At 43.3% G+C, this 13,345-nt stretch overlaps 1 protein-coding gene across 9 annotated transcripts in view; it reads right to left on the reverse strand.

Annotated features, from left to right (window-relative positions):
* IKZF2 (IKAROS family zinc finger 2) overlaps window positions 1-13,345 on the reverse strand; it is a 118,100-nt gene that overhangs the window by 21,413 nt on the left and 83,342 nt on the right. The window lies entirely within an intron of this gene.

A 13,345-nucleotide genomic window follows, 5' to 3' on the forward strand; every position in this document is an offset into this window, starting at 1 on the left:
AAGGGAAGGTTGGAAAATAAACAGAAAGTAACTTCGGTAACAGCACTGTTAGATGTCACAAATGAGCAACCACCAGTAATTCACAGACCAGAAAAAATTAAAATATATCAACATATATACATAAATATGTAAAGGCTATATACAGTGAAAATAAAGCCAGATGTAATTCCAGTTTTTAATTTTTGTTTCGTTTTGCTCAGCAGCATTATTCACAAATGGCAAATGCTTCTTAATACATGCAAAACCTGGCACCAAATTCTCATAAATTATATCCTTTTCATAGCATGTCATTAAGAAACCACAAGAATGGCCTAGCCCAAGGCCAGAAAGTTAGCCAGACAGTGTTTTGCCAAGTGGTGCTAATAAAGGCTTTTAATATAATTTAAACTTGTAGAACACGGACATTTATCCTCTAATAACTAAAGAGCTATTAAGTTAGTTCTACACGTCTAGTAAAACACCATCAGCTGTTAATTTCAGAGCTGGCTGAGGGATGGGGAAGGTCAAACTTCACCCAGAGTTTTGAAAATCTTAGGTAAGAATTTTAGTTTCTGGCCAAAGAAATGGAGAACATCCTCTGTTGGATAATATACATGTTTCTGTTGGGTTTGTCCCAATACTGAAAGCTTTGCACAGCCATTTACTTAATGAAATCTGAGCTGTACTAATTGCAGCCAAACTGCACCGTCACCACTGGGATGGGGAAATGCAGGGGAAGCTGTTGGGAGGACAGCTGCTGCCAAGAAGAAGCTGGGCAGGGGGCTCCTGGTGCTGGGGCTGGAGCCCCAAACATGGAAAACTCAGGGCAATTCTCTGGGCCCTCTGCAGGACCAGCATATGCCACATCACCCTGTGATGAAGATGAAAAGGCCTGAGCCTGTGATGCCAGAGCTGGTCCGTAAGTTTCAAATGCTTTTATCTCAAGAAAAAAAAAAGGAGATTTCATGAAATGAACGTGCTTGCAGGAAGTTTCCCTTTTCCCAAGGAGATTGTGTGTGCAGTTCGATGACTTAACCAAGTTTTCTACCAGGGAATAAAAAAAAGCTGATTTTAATAAGCATCCAACTGCAGATTTTTTTATTTAGAGATAAGGCTTATCCTCTGGAAAGTGTGTCTTAGACTAAAGAGTTGTTGTGGCCTTTATTTTATTTTGCTCACTTGCTTGCACTGTTGCCATAACTGATGCTGGTAATGGAAATCTCAGTGGAGGCCCAGCGTGAGGCTCATTATCATTCCCAGAATAATTGCCCTTGATGTGAATGATCTGGATCAAGCCTCAGCTCTTAAACATAAACCAGCCAGCTCATTCTGGAGGCACCTTTAGGAAAACACTGCAGGCTCCCTAGGATGGAAACACTTCTATAATCACCATTACAACGCTTCATAATGCTTCTAGATGGCATCAATGTCTGTCAGTCTGACGCCCTCATTAGAAGCTAATGCGGTGTCTAATAAAAAAAATCCAGTACAGTGGAAGGGATTATTTTAACTGAGCTGAACTAGTTTGGTTACACCAGGTTATCAAGCAATTTAGATAAACTGAACGACACAAAGGAAAGGGATGATTGCTTGCAGCTGTTTGAGGCAGACACAATTAATTAAATTATTATCATTTAACACAGAAATATGTTGCTACAAGCTCACATTACAAAAAAATGAATTGATTTAACAATGAAAAAAAAGTTTTTATTAGACCACTTCAATTGGTTGTTCCCTGCATTGCACCCTTTTCAGTAACTAATCACATACAACATGGCAGAATTTTCCAATGATGGTCATCTACACAAATTTCATCAAATATCAAGGTTAATAGAGATGATAAAAACTAGTGACAAGGGCAGGATTTTTACTGCCAATATAGGATTTGAGGAACGTAATTCCCCAAGGAAAGAAATGGTCCCAGCACACACACTCCCTCCTATGGGAAGAAGATAAGACAATAAACAACATGTGGCAAATGTTAGTCATGTTGCCTATTAAACAACTGTGAAGACTGAAGTTTGTGAGCATCAAGTGGGTAGGATTGAGTACAACTCCCGTGGGTTCACTTCTGAATTCTGTCCCTGCTGGCTCTAGAGATGCAATCACATCACAGCCCCACATGTGTAAAATCTGATTTACACCATAAAATGACAGAGTGACTGTGACTTGGGTTGTGGAGCAATTGATCAGGTCAGACCACAACGGAATCAGTTCTGATAGCAAGAGTTTGTGTCAGCAGCGATTCTCACAGCCTGTTTGGTAAGAGGGGCAGTGAGCTGAGGTAGCAATTACAGGGTAGATTTTAGAAATCGTGTCATTGTGACAAATGTCAAGCCACTGAAATGGTTGCAAATATCCTCTTGCAGTCTCAAAGTAGTTAATGACTATATATGTATATATATATATATATTTGTGGAAATGAATGTTGTCAGCGGGTGCACATTTCTACTTATTTCATATTACCTGATGGAAAGCTGTAAAAGCCTATCAGAGGATTCAATTCTGGCAATGATCTCAACCACATGCTTTGTTCCACATAACAACCAACATGAAAACATGTGAGTGCTGAAAGAGATTTCAGCCTTTGTCAAATAATTCAGGGCAGATAAACATCTACATACAAAATTTGCACCCAAAACATGTGGCTCGTGCTACTGGGCAGGAGCAGCCTGTCTACAGGCCATTGATGTGAAGGTAAGGAGTCCAACAGCCACAGCTGCCAAACCTCCCCCCAAGCCCCCACTGGAGGCAAGTCTTTCCACAGTGGAGCCATTTCCACTGTGAAACCACTCAATATTTGGCTCAGCTTGGTTGATACGAAGCTGCTTTCTCCGAGACTCTCACTGAAGATGACGGTACATGGACACCGCAGTCAGCACTGTACGCACCCACTGCTGCCCATGGTAACGGCACTCAGTCAGTTTGGAAATCCCTGGTTTGGGTAATCATTCCGTTATCACCTTTGCAGGACCAACAATCAGATAAAAAATTACCATAACTTATTCTCATAGAAATGACACACCATACTCAACACAAACAAGCCCAAAATCTTTGAGAAATCTTCAGTCTGGGAAAGACCAGGGCACTGGGCAAAACCCAGGGGCCACACCTATGGAACAGCTAACTTAAAGAACATTAAAAAACCACTTTATATTTCTTACTGAAATGTCAGAATTTCCACACATTTAAGCTCAGATTTGTACAGATGACAACATGGCACAGAAAACCCACAGTGGAATCTCAGCCTCAAATGGAAAATATTATGACAGTCACAGTGAAAAAGACATTTAAATTTGAAGTACAATTTTTACCCTGAAACAGGTGAACCACTTGTCAAAATTCACAGTGAAATGGAGTTTGCTTGTGAAATTAAAATGCTCATGTGGAGGGAGGAGGAGGAAGAGGAGGAGGACATAAAAGCAAGGTGTTTCTGAGTTAGGAATACTTTGAGTCCTGTGGGTGAACTTTGATAGCTGAGAAGTCTGTGTAAAACAACAACGAGACAGTGTAACTCTAAGGTCAATATTCAAGATAGAAGGCAGACTTGGGCCTAGGGAAACTTCTTTAAAGTTATAAAAAAAGGTCAGTAACAGAGAAAGAGCCTGTAAGGCACTCACACAGTGTTTTGCTCTCAAAAGAAATAGGAGTGCATAGCAGAATATAAACTGAGTCAAAGGGAAACAACAAGGCATCCCAGGTAACACCTTGCCATAAGCACATAAAGCAAGAAAGGCTTATGGAACAGGTTAAAAGCTACAACACACTTTGCCAAGCAAAAATCCTGCCTCCCTCAAGACAAATGACAAAACATGCACTGGTTTCAGTAGTCAGGATTAACTACTCTGACATTCCCTATTTTGGGTAGCATATTCTCCTGGAGCAGTTCAGAGCAGAACCCCTTCCTGTCCATCTGCCCATATCCCAAGCCCCTGTGACAGCTCGACCACTAACACCACCTGCTCATAAAGGAACGAGCATCACTGCAGCCATGTGATGCAGTCAGCCCCACCCCAGGACCAGAGACTTTGCCCTGGGCTTTGGCTCAGGTTTCCATTACTTTGGCACTGTTGGCCCAGCTGGTCCATGGAAGTGAAGCCAGCCAGGATTTCTGTATAACGTGGCCATCTGACATAGCTCTTTTGGTCTGAGGGAGACCCTCTGACTGCAGTGCACTGAGTGGGAGTTACTTCTGTAAATCCTGAACTCCTGCTCGGTCCTGAGCACCCATACCTGAGGCAAACACCAGCACCGAAACCGAAGCTTTCTGAAGTAGCACTGGAGTTAAAATGTTCTTTTGGGCTGATACTTGGACCTGTCAGTGAGGGTGTAAAATCCACAGTCACGATCATAACCCGTATTAATTCACTGTTTTTTTTCTTCCCTAAACCTGGAAGGTGCCTGGGTGAAGGGAACTGTTCTGCAGTTGCACAGCGCCTACCACAGAGCAGCCCTTTGCCTTGAATGGGACTTATCAGAGTACAATCAGCTTTAGCATAGAGGTAGGAAATATGATTAAGGTGCTAGGTTGGGACTAGGGAGCATAGGGTTCAACTCTTGGTTACACTACAAATTTGTGACTGCAGGCAAGTTACTCTGATTTCCTGGGCTTCAATTATTCACACATATGATTAAGGTAATAATTCCTTTCTTTGCAGCATGCAAATGAACTTGTGCACTTTGCCAGATGCACAGAGGGTAATTTGGTGGAGCTCACACAAGTAGGGAGATGCAGAAAAATCAGGCCTGTATCTCTACTGAGAAATTAAGGACTTAATAATACACTCAGATTTTATTAGATATGGGAGTGAACATTAAAGAACAGGAGGAGATACTCAGGGTGTCCCAGAGCAGAGGATCAAGCAAATAACAAGAAAACCAAACCAGGAAAAAAACCCAACCTGTAGCATGTGCAGCATGGTGTCCTTACAGACTGGGAGACTGAGCCTGGGGAGATGTCAAACACCCCAAGCTTGGTGACATTCAACACTACACAGAACAAAAAGGGGAGCGCACAATGGTGACAAAAAGGTGGACACAACAGCTGCTGCCGTCCTTCCCTCCTCCACTTCCCTGTGCCAAGGAAACAGTTGTGAGAGCCAGGGAGGGCTGAGGTTTCAGCAGGAGGGCTGAGGCTGCGGAGACGCGACACACAGTCCCTGTGCTTCACTACTGTAATTAAACAGAGCACCTCAGTTTTTCTAGAGCTGCCTCACTCAAAGCCTCTCACACAAAAATATTTACATGAATAATAGACCCCTGAACGAACTAATCACGAAAAGAAATTAAAGCGAGATCTAAGCCCATGCTGGCTCTGAGCTGCACGTAGCTTTGCAAAGGGAACTGCCTCCCACTCTGATGCTGTATCTTGCTGCTGTGCTTAATGACTGTAAATGTGTTAATTGAAATTCACGGGGGCTCTTTGATGCACTGCTTTTTTTGTGTGTGCCTGTGAGAATACACACACACTAAAATTCACATATACTGGAGCTTAGAAATAACATCAAGCCCCACAACCAGCCCAAGATTGTCCAAGACAACCTGCATGCAGAAGTCACAACATGGAAACACCTAAAAAAAGGCACCTGGCTGGCAGCACACACAAACACATGGATTGGAGACACAAGGTGTCAAGTCCATCTATTTCTGAGTGTCCAACATGTGACATCTTAAAGCAGTTTGATTTTCAGAAAGAACAAGATTTCTAGTCAAGTTATGAAAACTTTGCCTTAATCTTTTAATGGTGCAGTCCAAGCAGAGGCAGCAATACCCAGGGTATGTCTCAAGGGATGCAGACACATTTCTGGATCTCATGGAGTTCAGACATCTCCATTCTACACACGCACTTCTTAGATTAACACATTTTGGGCCGAGTACTGGGGTTCAGGAGGTCACGTGGTAAAGCACAGGGTCCCCAGATGATGTGATACAGGAGACCTTACAACTAGATCTGTGCTTAAAAAGACTTCTGGACACCTCAGAAGGTTCAAAACTCAAAATCCAGCATTCCAAAAGGAGAAACTACAAACAGGTGTTGAGGTACCTAGTACTTTCTTCATGTGGAGCTCAAAACAAGCACTCGACTGACTTCATGACCTCATGAATGCCTCTTAGTCAACATTATTATCAGTTGCCTATTGATATATATATGTGGCTGTTCAACAGCTACAGCGTTTTGTGAGCTTCCCAGTAAATGAAAAAACAGCTTGTCCTGACTTTCTGCACAGCAGCTGTCAATGGTAAGTTATTTCTGTTGACAGCTACCACGTACTATTACAGCAGCCCTGTGCAGGTAGCAGTGAAACACCACAAGATGCTCGTGGCATACGACCACACAGTAAAACAATAGCAAAACCTCACACCTCCAACCCCTCTGTTTTCTAGACACACCTGCCTCTCCTATAAATACCTCCAGGGCACAACACAGCAGCTTGACACCTGCATCTGCCTGCCAGTTGTTTACAGCTCTGTAAAACCAGCAGCAAGCACTGAAGTACCACCAGTGTTCAGTTCTCCCTCATCTTCCGCAGCAAGCAGTGCTAAACACCAGGTTATGTATAAACTCTAAGGACTTCACCTATGCCACAGCTTGGCTAGAACAGACCCACAAAAACATATGCACGTGGAGAAGAAGTAAATACACTAGTCAGGAGAAACTTTTCCTTGTCTACGTATACAGAAGTAGCCAGAATCTACCATAAATCAGTGCTCATGCACAGCATCTGAAGGGTCGGGTCTCTATTTCTACCTTCAGAATGTCCTGGCCAAAGCTTGTTAGAGCTTTAATAGTTTGTTACAATTTATCTTCCAGGTACTGGTGGCTCTGTTACACAATCTGAGTCATTAGATTGTATTCATTTATTAATTGATCTGCAGGATTTTACAGATAAAAAAATGTTTCAATCTGCCATGACAGTTATAAATAAGTAGGTGGCATTTCTGTGGCAGAAGTTTAACAAACAAACAAACTCCTGTTTCATTGGCACAGTCACACAATTACTGAAATCTTCCAAACTGTCCAGATACTTGCAAGGCTCCTGCCAGTCTTGCAGCATCCATGAAATAATTCAAAACAGAAAAGCAAGAATCTTACACTCCATGTTCCTTCTTTGCAGCAAACACACAGTTCACTTTGCAGGTTTTTATGTTCCATCTGTGTATGTATGATAAATGAAGGAAAAATACACCTGTCTCTGTGAAACCATATCAATAAATTACATACCAAATCAAGGAAAACACAGATAGGGACATTAATGTTGCATTTAGTTCTGAAAAAGATGACATGCACAGTTACTTACTACAATTCTACGTTTCAAGAAATATATATTGCCTTGCATAGAAGCTCTCCTCATATATTTCTCTTGGCTTACCTGCATTCCCTGTGATGCAGGAGCTCTAAAGCCAAAAGACACCTGCTAGTGATTTTTAGTTTATATTGAAGGCAATGAAGGTTTTAGATTTCCCCCTCCCCCCATATGTATTTGAAAATTTTGAGTGCCAATATTCTGCACTTATGCTGCAAGGCCACTGAACTGGGTGCACTGCCCAAGTCCCATGCCAACATCTCCCAGAATGCCAGGCACCCCAGCACTGGTGGGGTTGCCAGGAATTCTGCATCAACCCTGAAGTGGTTAAATACTATTAAAAAAAGACTGTTTCAATTGCACTCTGGCGCTGAGATAAACTAACACAAAGCAGGAAGTCCACAAGGTAACTGGTGTTTTATCACCTCCCTGGCTTCAAAATCACTTTAAAGCAGCCAGGTTTACCATCACTTACTTTTAAAGGGGGAGAGGCTCTCCAAGAAATGAGAGGTGACTTTGGAAAGCAGCCTCCACCCTGCACTGTCTCCATGCTATCTCGATGTGGGGGGGAACCAGCCGAAGACTGAGGTTAAACCTTAACTCTACGTACCAGCTCTGTACTTTCCACTCCACTTCAGACCTTTAATATTGTATGAAGTTGACTTGATAAGCGGAGTGTTAATTGCTTCACACGACAAACCTTCCCCAACGTGCTCTTGGCTTCTCTTCATTTTAACCCTGCTCCAGCAACAAAGCGAGCAGGAAAAATGAAAACAGGTTTAGGTTGGTCTGCTGTTCTCCTCTGCCTTGTCCTGTCCACTCCCAGTCAGTGTCACAGCTCAGCAGGAATGTAAGGAGGTGACTGGAGATCCACACGTCATCCTAAGCCGAGTGCAGGTGGGGAGGAACGGCTCACAGGGTCAGCGCAGGGTGTGGGTACGGCAGTGCAGATCAGGAATGCTGCTGGACAAACACTCCCTTCACAACTGCTTTTGTTTGTTTGGGGGGTTTGTTTCCTCTTTGGGTCAAACAGGTGTAGATGTTGGGCCAGATTCCTTGGTACTGTCAATGGAAGCAATGCCCTGAAGCCAATTCACATCAGCTGCATACAGTTTGTATTTATTCCAAGTGCAGCCCCTTTGCATATCCTGCAGAAGCCCTTGAGCATTACAAAGCCAACAGGATCCGTGCTTTATTTTGAGCAGGCAGTGACAAACACAGTGCTACTAGGAATTTTATACTATATAAACAACAGGAAACAGAGAAAATATGCAATGTTTAACTTTCACTATAATACTCCATAGTTTTCTTCTGCATAAAACCACTGAGCAAACCCTGAACTCCAGCTCATTTCTTCTTATCCCATGGCAATGAGTTCCAGTGTTCCACCTGTATGCTTCTGCACAAGAAAAAGCATTTCTTTTAGCACCTGACACCTTTCAGTTTTATGTCTCATATTAGCAGATAGGAAGAACACTCTTCCTGTAAGTTTTCCCTTTTCTTGCCACTGTCAGAAACAAAGTTTTGGAAACAGACTATTAACAGCAAGCTGTCAGGAAGATAACAGCAACTTGGGAAGAGTAATATTGACAGCTCCTCTTCTTTTCCCTGCCACTGAAGTTGGGAGTTTTCACTCATTTTGATCGAGGCCAGTAGTGAAGGGAATCTTGCTTCCCAAAGCAGGTCAGGCTGTGAAACTAATGGGCTCCTTTGGGACATGAAAATTTTTATTCACACTTTCCTAACCACCCAGAAATCAGTGTGGCCCCTGCCTTCTTGTTACCCCCATCAAGATCTGCTGTGCAAGTGTGTGGTTTTGTCATGGCTTGCACGGGTGTCAAATGAGGTCAGTTCAGAAGGAGAGCTGACTGCCTCCTTTCACCCCTGCAGCCTTCCCCTCTCCTCCTGTTGCTCTCTGCCTCACGACACATATTTACCACCAACGATCCAGAGGAACTCAAAATAAGGGTGGGATTTGTCTCAAGCAGATGGTGCCGAGCCAAGCTGTGGTGCATACTTTGGGAAACCTCAAATGCTAAAGGCTCCTCCAGGAGGAGGCTTCTTGAGCCAGCTCACTGTTCCCAAATGCTCTTCCCAACATGCAGAGCATTTACTTCAGCTTCATCAAGGCAGCCGAACCTGCTGCCACCAGGGCTGGACAGATGCCTCCTTTGCCCACCACACTCATCACCTACACTTTGCAGTCTTCACTGCTCCACGTTCAAATTTAGCCATACCATTTGGCAGGAGGAAGTCGGGGTTATTTTGTATGGAAACAACTCTTAGCACAACAAAAATTAATAGTAAAGATATCTTTTAAAAGATGATGGGATTACTTAACTCTGAAAGAGGAACCTGGGAAACTGGACAGCTTCTGCTCTACCACAAATCTCTACATCAAGTATCTTTGTCTTGATATTGGAGCTACATTAATCTTTTCTAGGTAATAAAATTCAGCAATTCCTGTTAGTATCTTTTCTAGTTGTATTTTTTTGTAATATGAAATGTAAATAACAACAGTTCCAGAGCACTTCTTAATACCCAGGATTTTTTAGGTTTGCTTAGTGGAGAGAATAAGTAGGAAGGGAGGAAGCAAGGAAAGATTTGGAGGGTTAGGATGTTTCCTTTTCGGTGCAATTAGTTTTGCACTACAAGCCCTGGCTAGATTCAGAAACTGCAATCATGACTGAAAGGGAGGTAGACAAAATGAAAGGAAATTAAATATGGGTGTGAAATTAAACCAAAAGGAAGAAAAATAAATGAGGGGAAGAAAAAACAACTGCTTGGGCAAAAGTAAAGACAGAAAAGCTGGAGAACAGAAAACAGCTCTCTGAGTATCCAGAAGCACTTTAAAAAGGTTTCCTGTAAGAGCAAGGAATTTCGGAAACTCTCAACACATTTAACTGCATTCTCTGACAGAAAAAAATAAAAATCATACTGAAGGCTCCACTAGGCTCTTCAACATTGGTGATTTCACCAAGAAGTCTGAATCAAGAGCAAAAGGATGTAAATTTTCTCATTTCGCAATTCCTGGGGGTCAAAAAAAACCTCTTTTACTCATTTTCTTATGCCTGTTTTCTTTCATTGTATGGAGGTGTTTGAACTAAGTCAGCAGATGGGGTTTAGGACATCTGGATTCATTCTGATCTGCAACACTGATGTCCCTTTTTGTGGGTACTCCGGGTGCATCCCCTGCAGAAGGTGGCTGGGCAGGAAACCTTCCTCTCGTCTTGTCTTGGGCTTCAACTCTGAGAAAGGATTGTATCTCACCATGAGTTACATTCTACCTGACATATTTTCCTTCAGCTTCCAGTTCCTGGAGTCAGCTGACCAAAGAGGAAAAGTTAGTTGTATCTTTGCTCACTCCCTCACTCCCTTCCCACTCACGAAATAAATATGGTAAGGTAAATAAAAAGGCTAATTTATCACCCTGGGCTCTCATTTTTAAGTATCTATGACATGGGGGATCCAGACTCATGATGTTTTAATTCTTGGAGTCACAAACTCATCAATAGTGTAAACTCTGAGGAATTGTGCCAATATCCACGGAGTTTCTTCAGATCAGTAAAACTACAATTGCTATCAAAACCTCAGACAAAAAATCTCCACTTTTGTGAACCATCTCTTTTCCTACTGGAAATTTTCCACTCCCCTGTTGTTTTGGAATTCAGTAGAGGTAAGATGGCTTTTCTCCCTAAATGCTCCCTAACTTATGCCTTAAATCATTTCCTTGTTCCATCCTGTGTTTTATAGGATGTTATTATATATTATATAAGAATCACAGAGTAAAGTGTCTCCTATCAAAGATATCACTCTATTAGGAACACGAAGTGGCACATTCACTATGCATTACATTTCATACTCAGTACCCTGAGTGTAACAGTTTTTGTTTTCATAACCTGTTCCTGACACCTAACAAGAACTGGGAGTGCTGCTCCAGGATTTGGCAAGAAGGAACAGGTTGTGGATGAGCAGGTTTCTCTGACTCACCTACATGGATCAACAAGGAAAAATAAAAGGGAGAGGGTGGAGATCACAAAGGAAAAAAAGAGAGCAAGGGAGAGGAGTGACGTGTTCCTTTGGATGCAGCGTGTAATGGAGCTGGCAGGCTGCCTGCCCACGGTGCCACAGAGTTCCAGACATGCCAGTCCAGCTGACTCAGCTCTTTGGAAGAAGGCAAGGGAAGGGAGAAATTTCTCAAGTGCTTCTGATACCCAAGGGATGTGGATCACTGGCCTCTCCTCGAAGATCTTTCAATCTGTCTTTCCCACCAGGGACTCGTGTGGTGTCCCCAGAGAGGGATTAGAGAAAGATGCTCACGTGATAACCCTGTACAGAACTGCTTATGCTCATACCAAATCCTTCCTCTGTGGTTGTTGGAAAATTCATCAGCACAGCTTTATCCCACAACCCAGAAATGTCAGGCCTTTCCTAGCCAAGGCTAACTGCTCTCAGACAAGACACTGTCTCCAAGGAGACGAGCAAAATGCAGGCACATGAAGGGGATCCAAGTGAGACAGAGTCTGCGGCCCATGTCACTTTTCTATATAAAAATTTCATCATCAGATTTTCAGCAGTGTATTTTTTGCATATGATTTATTTTTGAGCAAGACCTTGAAGCCCTTAAATCACTCTGCCTCTGCCTACCTGTGAAGGCAGCTCTATGCCATGATACAGCACCACGCAGGGATGGCCCCGTCCTGTTCAGCTGAGGGGAGACCCTGAGCTGTCATCACAGAATGGTTTGCGTTGGAAGGGACCTTAAAGATCATCTAGTTCCAAACTCATTCCACCAGACCACGTTGCTCAAAGCCCCACCCAGCCTGGTCTGAACTTCCACTCCAAGCTAAAAAGAGTATGAGGAAAAAAGTACCTATTTCTCAGCAAAAGGAAGCAAAACACAGGCTAAGGCCTAGGCTGCCAAAGCCCCTTATTATCAATGAAATCAAGCAGACCTCACTGTATTTAAAGTTAAGAGCCATGCTGAATTAGCTCCAAAATAAGCACTGGGATGAGCTTGTGTTAATTTTTCAGTCAGGATTCTCACCACAGACCCTCAGCCAACTCTGGGCACATGAGAACATGTATGCCTGTCTAGCTGGAAAAGAAGGAAAGGACGTCTGCTTGGGGAGCACAGCCCCCCATGGTAGAGGAGAGCAGCTGGCTCTCCAGGCACAGGGAGGCTCGGGGCAGCCTCAGCATCCAGGGAACACTGCTGGCTTACAGTGGAAATCCTGCTCGGTTACGCTGTCCCACGGATGGCTTGCAGCACTACCCACAGAGGCAGAGCAACTCTTGCACCTTTAATGCAAACAGCCCAAACAACCTCAAAGTAGAGGCTTTACGAAACACAAGTGATCTGTGGCCTAGGGATAGCTGTGTGGCTGGGGACCATCCCAGCCCGGTGCTCTTTGTCAAAGTTTCAATAGTCAGGGCCTCACCAGCACTTCTGCAGCTTCAGGAATGAAGATAGAGATCTTGACTCCCTGTCGCAAGGCAGGGAGGGAACTTGGGGCACCCTGTCTGAAATCAACACAGCACAGTTATGCAAAACATGTGTGCAACTGGCATCTCTTGTGTAATCCTGGCTGCAATCAACCTCTCTAACCACTCCAGAAAGGAAGGAGGGGCAGAGGGTGGAGAAAGTTCACACTTAGATCAAATAAAAAATGGGAAAATATCCAGAGAGCTTTAGTCAGGTAAAAACATAGTTCCCTCTCATGGGAAACCTCCAGGACAAGTTTCCTTGAACTTCACACAGAGTTATAAATAGGAGGAGAGTCACACAGAGTTCAGTACAGGTTCACTGTAAAAAAATCTAGACATTCTCATTTTCCTTCTCGAGTGATACCCATCGATATCTTAACTGTAAGCCAATTCATAATTACAGGTTGCTGAGAGCTCAGGAGAATATATCAGCAGCAGCTTTCCACAACTCTGCTGTGGCGTGGGTTATGGGTTATTTTTGTCCCCCTTCAGTTTCTCTTGGCTTCCTTTCCAGAGGGCAAAAATACCTCTCTTACACCTTAAAACACTCTTATATTATCAAAAATGTCGGGGTG

This window comes from Pithys albifrons, chromosome 8, assembly GCF_047495875.1.
Source record: "Pithys albifrons albifrons isolate INPA30051 chromosome 8, PitAlb_v1, whole genome shotgun sequence".
Lineage (NCBI taxonomy): Eukaryota > Metazoa > Chordata > Aves > Passeriformes > Thamnophilidae > Pithys > Pithys albifrons.